The sequence below is a fragment of the Mirounga leonina genome, unplaced genomic scaffold, assembly GCF_011800145.1.
Source record: "Mirounga leonina isolate KUSES-001 unplaced genomic scaffold, KU_Mleo_1.0 Mir_53, whole genome shotgun sequence".
Classification (NCBI taxonomy): Eukaryota; Metazoa; Chordata; class Mammalia; order Carnivora; family Phocidae; genus Mirounga; species Mirounga leonina.
The window spans coordinates 64,454,522-64,465,337 of NW_023270807.1; the positions used below are offsets into that span (position 1 = coordinate 64,454,522).

Genomic DNA, 10,816 nt, shown 5'->3' on the forward strand with positions numbered 1-10,816 from the left:
CTTGACTTTCCTTTACTGAGGCTCCTCAAACTGAATACAAATTTGGCTTCCAGCCGGCCAAAACCTCCATACCTATCCTGTTTCCCTCATAAGCTATTCAGTATCTAAAGTGGCAAGTTGACAGCATTTGTCAAAATGTATTTTTATAGAGCTGCACCACCTCATTCCCCTTCTCTGGCAGTCCTGGAGGATGGCACTGTTTGGCCAGCATTGCAGGCCGAGAGCTAGATTTTCATCTGTCAGGCGCCTGCTGCCACAGTGACCTCCGGGCTGGCTTTCCGGTGCTTCCGTAAGTCTTTGTCTCCCGTTCCAACCTGGGAGATACTGAAAAATTACCAAATTAAGCTGAAGTGGTGTACCCATTAGGTGTTTTCTTGAGCTGTTCCGTGTTTTGGCTGTGAAGGTGGACTCCAAGGGAACTGCCACCATTTTGGCTCTCCAGAATTAGATCCACAGAAATGCCGTTTTTCCTGGGGTGACACCAGCTCCAAAAGCCTAGGTGGATGGTGGCAAATGGTTGTGGCTCGTGATGGATTGGGTGTCCCGGAGATCCCTCTGGGAGCAAAGCAAAGATGGTGGCAGGCAGGCATTTCTTTGCTCTCTCCTCAGGGGTGGAAACATTCATAGTCTGAAGCCCACACCTGTTCTCTGAACTCCACATGAGGTTTCCCTGTCAGATCGAGTGAACATTGATTCATTTCCTTTTCTGTCCTAAATGTTCCATATTTAGTCCCCAGCTTGTCCTGGGGATTGCAGGTTTGGCCTAAATTATCTTTATGTTTAAAGAGTAAGGAAAATAGGTGTTTCACTTTAATTTTGTGTTTCAGGCAGTCGTCTTCCAAACATCTTTTGTTTTAGCTAGGAAAGCAGTGGATAACCTTCATGGATTTGTGGATGCGAGAGTTTCATGCTACTGGCTTGTTTTCCTTCTGTGTCATATTTGGTATTAGGGTCCTATTCCTTTCCTCTGTGCCAAGAAGATAAAACACTGCTGAGAAATCCACGTTTGTCACAGTGGAGTTAAGTTGTGGGAGGACAGCAGTAGGAACTTTTATGTTTTATTCCCAGATTAAAGTTGATTGAGGTTGTTATGTTTTGTGTAGAGTTTCTTGGAGGCGTTGCCCTTTCTTAGAACATCATGTGATTTAGTGGTGATAATTAGGCAGAAACTTGTCTTCCCTACAGATGCCAAGATTATAGAGGGACTTACTCTCACCAGAGACCAGATGACAGCATCCATAGATATTTTTAGAATAGGTCTCATCATTTGGCTTCCCCATTTCATTTTCCTTGTATCAACAGTCTGATTTCAAACTTATTTATTGGGCACAGGGGGGGAAGAGAGGGGACCTTCTCCCCATTAATGAAAGTCACCTGGGACAGGACATTTTTTGGGGGGGGCACTTTCATATTTATTGTTAGTTGGCCTATTGCCTAGTAACTGCAAAGTGATAACTATAATTCCCTTCAGCTGTATGCTTCCTTTTCCTTCCAAATGTTTTGCTTAAATCTGATGTGTTTTTAAACTTAGAATCAGCATCAGCATACTTAAACATCTTATTTTAAACAATGTTAAGAATGGGGGAGCTTCATTGAAACCCACCACACCTGTACCCAACCTAAGTATCATTAAATTCCCAGCTCAGTAGCTGGTGTCATCATTTAAAGTGCTCCCTCTATTCTTGCCGTCATTGATGGAGTCAGATAAACATTTGCAAACAGTGAGTCACCAAAGAATGGCTAAAAATCTAAGGCAGATAAGGAGCTGTGTTCTTTGTGACTCTTTTTAATCATAAGGTCTTCCTAGTGAATGGTGATTCTGGTGCTTCTTTCTTTTTTTTTTTTTTTTTAAAGATTTATTTATTTGACAGAGAGAGACAGCTAGAGAGGGAACACAAGCAGGGGGAGTGGAAGAGGGAGAAGCAGGCTCCTGGCCGAGCAGGGAGCCCGATGCGGGGCTCGATCCCAGGACCCTGGGATCATGACCTGAGCCGAAGGCAGACACTTAATGACTGAGCCACCCAGGCGCCCCTCTGGTGTTTCTTTTAAAGAAGAATGCTTGTATTTCTCTTCAACATTTATCAGATTTCTTTATATTTTTACAATATTTTATAATGTATTTGCTTTCTATCACAGAGAAAACAGGTCACCTTTCTGTCCTGTGGAGTGGGATTTCCTCATTATGTTTGTCCTTGTCAGAGCTGCCTCGGAACCTGGGCCTCTCCTTTCCTGGCTCCCTTCTAAGCACACAAGGTTTCCCTTGCAGGCTGAGAGGCATGGCCTGGGAGACCCCCAGGGAGTGCCGAGACTTAGTGCCACAGGGAGCCCCATGCTCATTCTGCAGAAATGGAAGGAGTCCTGATCAGTGCATCTCCTTTTGAAAGATGATGTTCCCTGAAGATTCTGGGCCTTTTGATGAGGGAATGTTTATTTGGCCTGGGGATTGTTGTTGTCTCAGTGTGGGCCTCCTGCCCCTGGTTTCAGGGCTAATGCCCTGTTCTGCTTAGAATGATGCCACGTGGGGGGTTATAGGTGCCCTCTGCCTCCTTTCCTCTGATGCTGACCCAGCTCCAGCATAGGAGCAGGCTGCATGCTCTGCCTCTGTACTTGGGGAATGAAGTGTGTCACCTTCCCAGTATGCACTGGTTTCCATGGCCGAATAATTAATACCGGAGGGAACCAGGATGGGGTCTGAATTAGGTAGTGCTTTACAGCTTCTCTCTTGGCACCTGGGGAGCATAGTCCTTGATGGCTAATCGCATAGTAATGTTAGATTGTGGTTTATTAAGTGTTACTGGGAAGGAAAAAACTGAATACCCTTCCAAAGAACCATGTCTGTACCCTTATCCATTCACTCCTCGGGGGTCCCAGGTAGAGTAGCTAGAATAGCACTGGCTGGCTCTAGGAGGCTAAATGCTTCACAGATACTTAGATCTGGTATCTGTTTTAGCTTTTTTTTTTTTTTTTTTTTAAAGTAATCTCTACACCCAGTGTGGAGCTTGAGCTCACAACCCCGAGATCAAGGGTCACATGCTCCACTGACTGAGCCAGCCAGGTTGCCCCGCTGAGCAAGGAGCCCAATGCAGGACTCGATCCCAGGACCCTGAGATAATGACCCAAGCCGAAGGCAGGTGCTCAACCAAGTCAGCCACCCCTGTTTTAGCTTTTTCTTGCTCTGAAGCCAACAAGTCCAGGATGATATTGTCTAGTACCTTTACAAAGCAAAAAAAAATCCATCAGCCGGGGAAATTAAATACCAGGGATGGGTGGGGGACAAGGCCTTTTTTCCTTCTTTATTGTTGCTGCCTCTGATAAAACCCCTAAGTGCTTCTGTTTGGAGCTGTAGCAAGGGTAATTGTGACCATGGTTCTGCATCATTACCAATACTAAGCCCTGCTGTCTTTATGAATATTGGTAGTGAAAGGTAAGATTGCCAGCCAGCCCAGCCACAGAAGAGATTGAAGTCATAAGTGCATTTGTGAAAATTCCAAATGAACCTATGATAATATCTGGTCTAAAGAGTGGGAAGCAGATGTGTAACGTATATGTGAGCTTACTGGTGCACATTTCATGACTTGCTTACCTTCTCTGATCAGAAGATGGTGAGTTCAGCTTGCTTCCCTCCTACCTCTCTATCCATTTCTTGGCCTAGAGCCATTTTTTCCCTACGGTGACAGCTGACACTGTCTCCGTAAACCAAAGGTCTTACGTCCTGAGGTCTGTTTTGTTAATTCCTTTATTTATTTATTTTTTTTAAGATTTTAGGGTGCCTGGGTGGCTCAGTGGTTAAGCGTCTGCCTTCGGCTCAGGTCATGATCCCAGGGTCCTGGGATCGAGTCCCACATCGGGCTCCCTGCTCGGCGGGAAGCCTGCTTCTCCCTCTCCCACTCCCCCTGCTTGTGTTCCTGCTGTCGCTGTGTCTCTCTCTGTTAAATGAATAAAATCTTTAAAAAAAAAAAAAAGAGTTTATTTATTTGACAGAGAGAGACATAGCGAGAGAGGGAACACAAGCAGGGGGAGTGGGAGAGGGAGAAGCAGGCTTCCCGCCAAGCAGGGAGCCCGATGTGGGACTCGATCCCAGGACCCTGGGATCATGACCTGAGCCGAAGGCAGACGCTTAACCACTGAGCCACCCAGGCGCCCCTGTTTTGTTAATTCCTTTAGCTACATCTCTGTGAGTATACTTTTTTTAGTCCTTTAACTTTTCTGGGCTCAGAGGTCTCAGGAAGTCTGCTCAGACATGTAAATTCAGATGGTCTGAGAGGACCTCTTTTGTGCCTCACCATTGAAGACTGTTGAAGGCAAAATAATAATAGATTGTTAACTGTTAAAGGGATGTTTTGTGGGAGGGTTTTTTGGCCATATGTGTGTGTTAGATAATTTTTTTTTTCTCTGCAGACTTTTAATATTAAAAAAAAAAAAATCCCACACAGCCCATTTAGAGATAACTTACTCCTTTAATTAAAGCGAGGAAAGTCAAGATGATCTCCATCCAGCAGTGCAGACTGCGTAAGCCTTTGTGGAAAATGGCCATTTCAACTCCCCTCGTATTGATGGTAAACAAGGTCGGTTAGTCCATATAGCCAGTGGGAGAGAACCAGAAAGGCATAGGCTGGTCTGCTTAGGGTGACCAACTTTTCTCGCTTCAGCTTGAAAGTTCCATGTCCCAGGATACCCCTCAATCCAGAAGTCTAGAGCAAAATCCCATCTGCACCCTGACTGACTTAACTTACTTTTAATGGGGCACCTGGGTAGCTCAGTCAGTTAAGCGCCTGCCTCTTGGTTTTGGCTCAGGTCATGATCTCAGAGTCATGAGATTGAGCCCTACATTGGGCTCTGCACTCAGCATGGAGTCGACTTCTTTTCTTCTCCCTCTGCCCCCTCTCACCCATCACGTGTGCGTGCACACACACTCTCAAATCAGTCAATCAATCAATCTTAGAGATATTAAAAAAAAAGGAAGGGCCTACTAAAACACCCCTAACTTGCCTTTCTTTTTAACCACCCAAGATGAATGACCTCATTTCCTCTAGGCTTTTTCAACTTGAGAGCATCTTGTAATCAAGCCCAGAAATACGGTAAGTAGTCTCCATGCTTTGTCCTTAGGTTTTCAGACCTTTGAAGCTAGTGTAGCAAAACAGCTTTCCTGTGAGTACCCTTAGTTCGGAGGTGACGTGAGGAGACAGGAGGCTGGTGAAGTATGACCCGGAGGTGCCTACAATTGCTTTTTGAATGTCCTTAATCATCTTTGGTTTTCTTTTCTCCTCCTGCAGACCCTCAAACTGACACAAGACCTACAGAGAAACCCTTTGCCAAATCTGCTCTCAGCAAGTGGACAGTGATACCGTTTACAGCTTAACACCTTTGTGAATCCCGCACCATTTTCCTAACCCAGCAGAGACTGTTAAAGGCCCCTTACCCTGGGTGAAGCACTTACCCTTGGAACAGAACTCTCTATATAAAGTATGCAAAATCTTCCTTGTACAGGGTGATGAGCCACCTGCCAGCGAAGGACAGCACCCTGTCAGCACCACCCACCCTCGTTCAGAGCACACCGTGAGCTCCTGTTGGCGATTCTGTGGCGTATTCATATCACGATGGTTTATGGGATGTTTTAAGTGTCGTTTTTGTGTTTGTTTTCCTTTGACTTTGAGTTTTTCACATGCATTAACTTGCAGTATTTTTATGTTAAAATGTTAATCATCCTTCCCCTGGCAAATTTAAAAACAGAAGGAAAATGTTGTACCAGTTACTATTTCTAGCTTTGGGCATCACAAGCATTTGAGCCCTTGGAACTCCATAAACTAACAAATTACATAAACCAGAGGGGGATTTTCTTTCTTCTTTTGTTTGGTAGAAAACTGCTTTTCTAAAAACTGAACAATGGCACAACTCTTTGCCGTGAGCACCAGTCCAGGACTGACCCCTGCATAGGCCCAACGAATGGAGTGCTGCATGCGACCCGGTGTGTTTTCGTTCTGAGTGAGGGGTTGGGGGGAGGGGCGGGGAGAGACCCCCAGCTCCTGGTCTGCAGTTGCCAGAGCAGTCGGGCCTCTGGTCTCCTGGCATTATCCTCAGCTGATGCAGTAAATAGTGATGGTATGCGGGTTAGAAATTAGGATCTTTTCAAGAAAGAAGTCAGCTCAGCTACCCACTCATTGCCAAATGCCACTAAAGGATTTAGTTTTAAGGAGAAAAGAAAAAGAAAAGTAGTCCTGTTTCGCTTTGCAGAAGAAATGAACTTACAGGTGAGCATTAAGCCTATAGTGAGAAATGTGTGAAAAGTACAAACCAGAGTCACTATTTTCCTAAAATACCCTTGATTATTTTCAGCCTTGCTGTGTATAATCAGATCTACTAGACATGTATGAGTGAGAGGCAATAGCATACAAACTGATTTTTATATATATACACACACACAATCTAATATATATATAAAAGCTTAGATTGTAATTGTACAAGTGACACAATGGAAGTACAAGATAGGGCAGTTTTGACATTTTTTTTCCCTCCACCTTTCTGCTTCTATGGATTTCATTTTGTTTTGTTTTCAAAAAGTTATGGTGCTGTATAGTGCTTTCTGTTGAACCTGGAAAGTGGGATTATATTAGTTACCCTCTTTGGTAGGCAGAATAGTTGGGAACACCTTAGGTACATATGAAAAACTGGTGTAATGAAGCTCTGATTAGCACAGCATATGCATACTTCTCCAAAGTGATATATGAAGACTCTTTTCTTTGCATAAAAAGCATTAGGTATATAAATGTATAAATAAATTTTATGTACAGTACAAAAATGGACCATTCTGCATGGACGTTAGGAATACAGGCTAGTATTTCAGCACAGACTTCCCTGCATGAGTTCTCGCTGACGCTTGCACCGTGCAGTGGGCACTGACTCCCTCCCACCAACACAGACGTGCCACCTGACCCCTGCACCTACCACTGGCCACCAGGGGACCCCTTGTGCACCTTCACTTCGTAATTCCTCTGGGGGTGATAATGGTGGTGATAACAGCTCCTAGCATAATGAAAGTTCCATTTGGTATTGTCACACATCTCTCCCGCCTCGCTTGGGTTGTCATGTTTGAGTGATGGCCCTATTGATTTCACCCTGCCTTTTACTGAATCTGTAAATTGTCGTGCAGTTGTGGTTATAGTAGGCCTGTAGCGTATCGCCTTTTCTAAACTGCTACACGTTTATAATCTTCATTTTAAAAGTATGTATAATTTTTAAAAATATGTACTCTATTCACGTGGTCTGCTTGTCAGTGAGACAGACTTTTGCTTACTGTATTCCTTTATAATAATGCTAGCCACTTCCTTGACTCTTTGGTAGTCCCCTGCACGCAAGAACTGTCCAGTATCATTGAAAGGAGGCTGCCTGTCTGGGTTCCTAGGTGATGCTGCCCTGGTGGGGGTGCCGATGGGACTCAGCTGCAGCAGCCGCAGGGAGGGAAAGGTGAAGGGAGGTCAGATACAAGAAGAATCTGGAGTGCTTACAGCATGAGGGCCCTGAGAATTTCTCTCCTGAACGCAAAGAAACAGCAAACTAACAAAATAGCTAATTTGCCTTTGCAGTTTTATAGGCCCTGGGAGCTACTTTGGGAGTAAGAAAAGCAACTCTCAAATATGTTTCAACTTTAAAATGTTGACTTCCTTTCAGACATGTGGCATCTCATTTATTCTCCTTTTTTCTCAGTGTTTGTTAAATTTCAGGCAGAATGTCTTACAAAATGTCCTAGAACCAGATTATAATTTAATTGAAAACAGCTGAGGGAGGGACAGAGGAGGTCTGAGAGCAGGGCAGCCACAGAGCACATCAGGAAAATGGAGGGGGAGGGGTGCTTTGAATTTGTTGGGGTTTTTGTTTCTTAATAATGCAAATAGCGTCTACTTGTAGAGCATTGTGGAGAGCTGAGGTCAGGACAAAGTCGAGTGCCAGCGTCAGTTTCGGGAGGGAGTTGGAATAGTTAGGCCCATCCAGGATCACAGCAGCACCACTCTCAGCCTTGGCCACTGCCGGCTGACTGTACACCCAGAGGCCCGACACCCCCCCACCCCCACCCCTCACCCCTGCACTCGCCAGGTTCTGCGGTGGCCAGACAGGGCAGAGATGCAGCCTAAGACCTCCGCCTCTTACACTGAGACTCTGCTCTCAGGAAGGGCCAACTGTTGGCCGCCGTGTGGAGTTCTCACTGTCATGGGTCCCTCACAGTAAGTTTTCTGATCTGGAGTATCTCGGTGGAATACTTGCCTCCAGGGGCCTGGCAGCTGTAATGTTTGCATCCTGATGAGAACTATTCCAGGTTATCTTCAGCCTCTAAATAAGCTGCTCTAGGGAGCCTTCCACTTGTAATGGGAAATTAGAAGAGTAACTAATGTTGAAAACATGACATGCACTCTTGGGTTCTGCTGTTCTCTCTTCAGGCTCCAGCACCAGATACCTTGTACCAAAGTTAGAAAAGAGCTTTATCATCAGCCTTCTCTGTCCTGGTGTGAGAGCTGCCTGCCAGGTTCAGCTCACCCATTAACTGTGAATGAAGCTGAGCTCCATCTACTTTATTGCATCCTCTGCAATAGGATGATTGCTGAAACATAGATTTTTAAAAAATTTCAGAAGTTTGTCTTTCCTGTTAACGGGAGGATTGTGCAAGTGGACAGTGATACCGTAACACACACGTGTGATACAAGGTGGGCTGTGTGTGTGTGTGTGTGTGTGTGTGTGTGTGTGTGTGGTGTTGAGTTTGGGTATTCTGTGTTTGGCACTTGAGCACCCTGAGGGGAGGACCTCACGACTCACAGCTCAGGACAGCTCTGCCCAGTCTCAGGGTGCCCTTTCAGGTGGCTTCCGATCTTATTGAAGACGGTAGGGACAGACTTGGCCTACACCCAATGGACCCCGCTTATGGAAAGAGGACTGTTGGAATCTCTTGGGGAGACTGTCAAGAGTAAAGCGGTCAGACAGCCAGTCCTGTGTCACGTGCTAATGCCATGGGCTGCTAGAGGGAAATGGGAATGTCACCCTTTCCCTCTGAACGCAGAAGCAAAACCCTGATAGCTCTGATTTCCTTTTTCTTGATGTATTTGGGGAACATGTATGATTAGGCATACTGTTGTATTTTTTGACTTAGCAGAGTTTTTTGTAGAAATGCAATCACTGGCAAAGAGGTACGAAAAAACCAGCCTGTCCTGAAGACTGGGGGCAGCAGGGGCAGTGAGGGGATAGTGAAGGCCTTGCGAAATCCTGTCTGCACACGAGATCGTAACGCAGACGCCCAAGGAACTGAAAAGAGTATATCCTATTTGATCTAAATCTTCGGTGGATAACATTTTATGCAGTTCGAATGAATGAAATATTTTCCTCTTGTTTAATTTTGTGTGTATTCTTCTTTGGTGAATGATTGGTTCTGAGGCCTCTGCCACACTCCATAATTATTTGTGTGGCTGCTTTTAAAAAACTATGTGTCTGATCACTTATTTCTCTAAAATTATCTCATTGCCTGGCAATCAGTCTTCTCGCGTATACTTGTCCTAGCACATTATGTACACAGGAAATGTAAACAGATGTGAAGGAGGACCAGAAAAATAAGTTGATATTAAAAAAATATATTGTACGTTTTGGCTTCACATGTTTAACTTTTTTTAAGAAAAAAAAGTTGCATGAATGGAAAAAAAAATCTGTATACAGTATCTGTAAAATTGTCTTACCTGTTTCAGTTTCTTGCTCATGCCCCATTCAAACTAGAATTAAATATGGTGCATGGCCATATTCAGACACCTAAGAGTCCAGCAGTTGGTACTTTGGTTTGAAGCACCTCATCCTTTCTTTCCACGCGAACACTATCATATTGCATTCTTGCTGAGGATTTTGTCCAACCATTTGTTGCCATGAATTAACTCTACCACCTCTCTTCTCAAGAATCAAAACCAGTTTGATTTGGGAATCTTCCCCTTTCCAAATGAAATAGAGATGCAGTACTTAACTTTTCTTGGTGTTTGTAGATATTGCCTTGTGTATTCCATTTAAAACCGTAATCTAGTTTGTAAAAGAGATGGTGACGCATGTAAATAAAGCATCCGTGACACTCTGTCTCACTCCAAGAAGTCTTTTGTTCTCCTTTCTCCTTTAACTCCAGACGTGAAAGGGCTGCATTTCTGTCAGGGTCTTCCTGTGGAATGACTTCATAGGCTGGGACAGGCACAAAGCTGAGAGCCTCTGTCATGAGCTCTCTAAACCGAATGATCTAGCAAACTTTCTCTCCAGCCAACTTGTGAGCTCCACAGACAACCAGTTTAATAAAAGCAGATCAGATCTATGGCCTTGTTCGTGGTGGCTGATAGTCACTTTGGTGTGCATGGTGTCATATTGCCCAGGTGGGGCTTTTAGGTAGGGAAGCCGGATTTAGACTCTCTGCCTTCGCTGAGTGTCAGAGATTTTGACCTATCAAAACTGACCCTAATAAGGTCCCCCTCATGTGAGTGCCGTGGATGAACATCGGCCATCGACAGAGCCCTCCTGCACATTGAAAATCAGGCACAATATTTCAGGCCTTTGGTGGCAACAGCATAAATATTTCCTCCATGTGTTCATTTAGGGCCTCTCAGTCAAGTGAGGAGAAACTCCACCCTATTGTAAAACTATCCCTCATAGCCTGGGTGGTATTTTTCATTTTAATAGACGTAGACATTATTCCGCTTTTAGAAACTCCCCAGTATTGGGTTCAAAGTCCCAAGGAACATGATGGACTCATTTCAGATCAAGTGAGTAAATATTTTAAAGTTTGCCCTTCGGAAAAAAAAATAAAGTTTGCCCT

At 44.5% G+C, this 10,816-nt stretch overlaps 1 protein-coding gene across 2 annotated transcripts in view; it reads left to right on the plus strand.

Moving 5' to 3' along the window:
• Window positions 1-10,092, plus strand: part of FOXO3 (forkhead box O3) — a 125,528-nt gene extending 115,436 nt beyond the window's left edge. For both annotated transcript variants that reach the window (XM_034991749.1, XM_034991750.1), the window contains one exon: window positions 5,274-10,092. The gene's annotated coding sequence lies outside the window, so the exon portion shown is untranslated. The remainder of the gene's footprint in view (window positions 1-5,273) is intronic.
• Window positions 10,093-10,816: the final 724 nt, after the last annotated feature.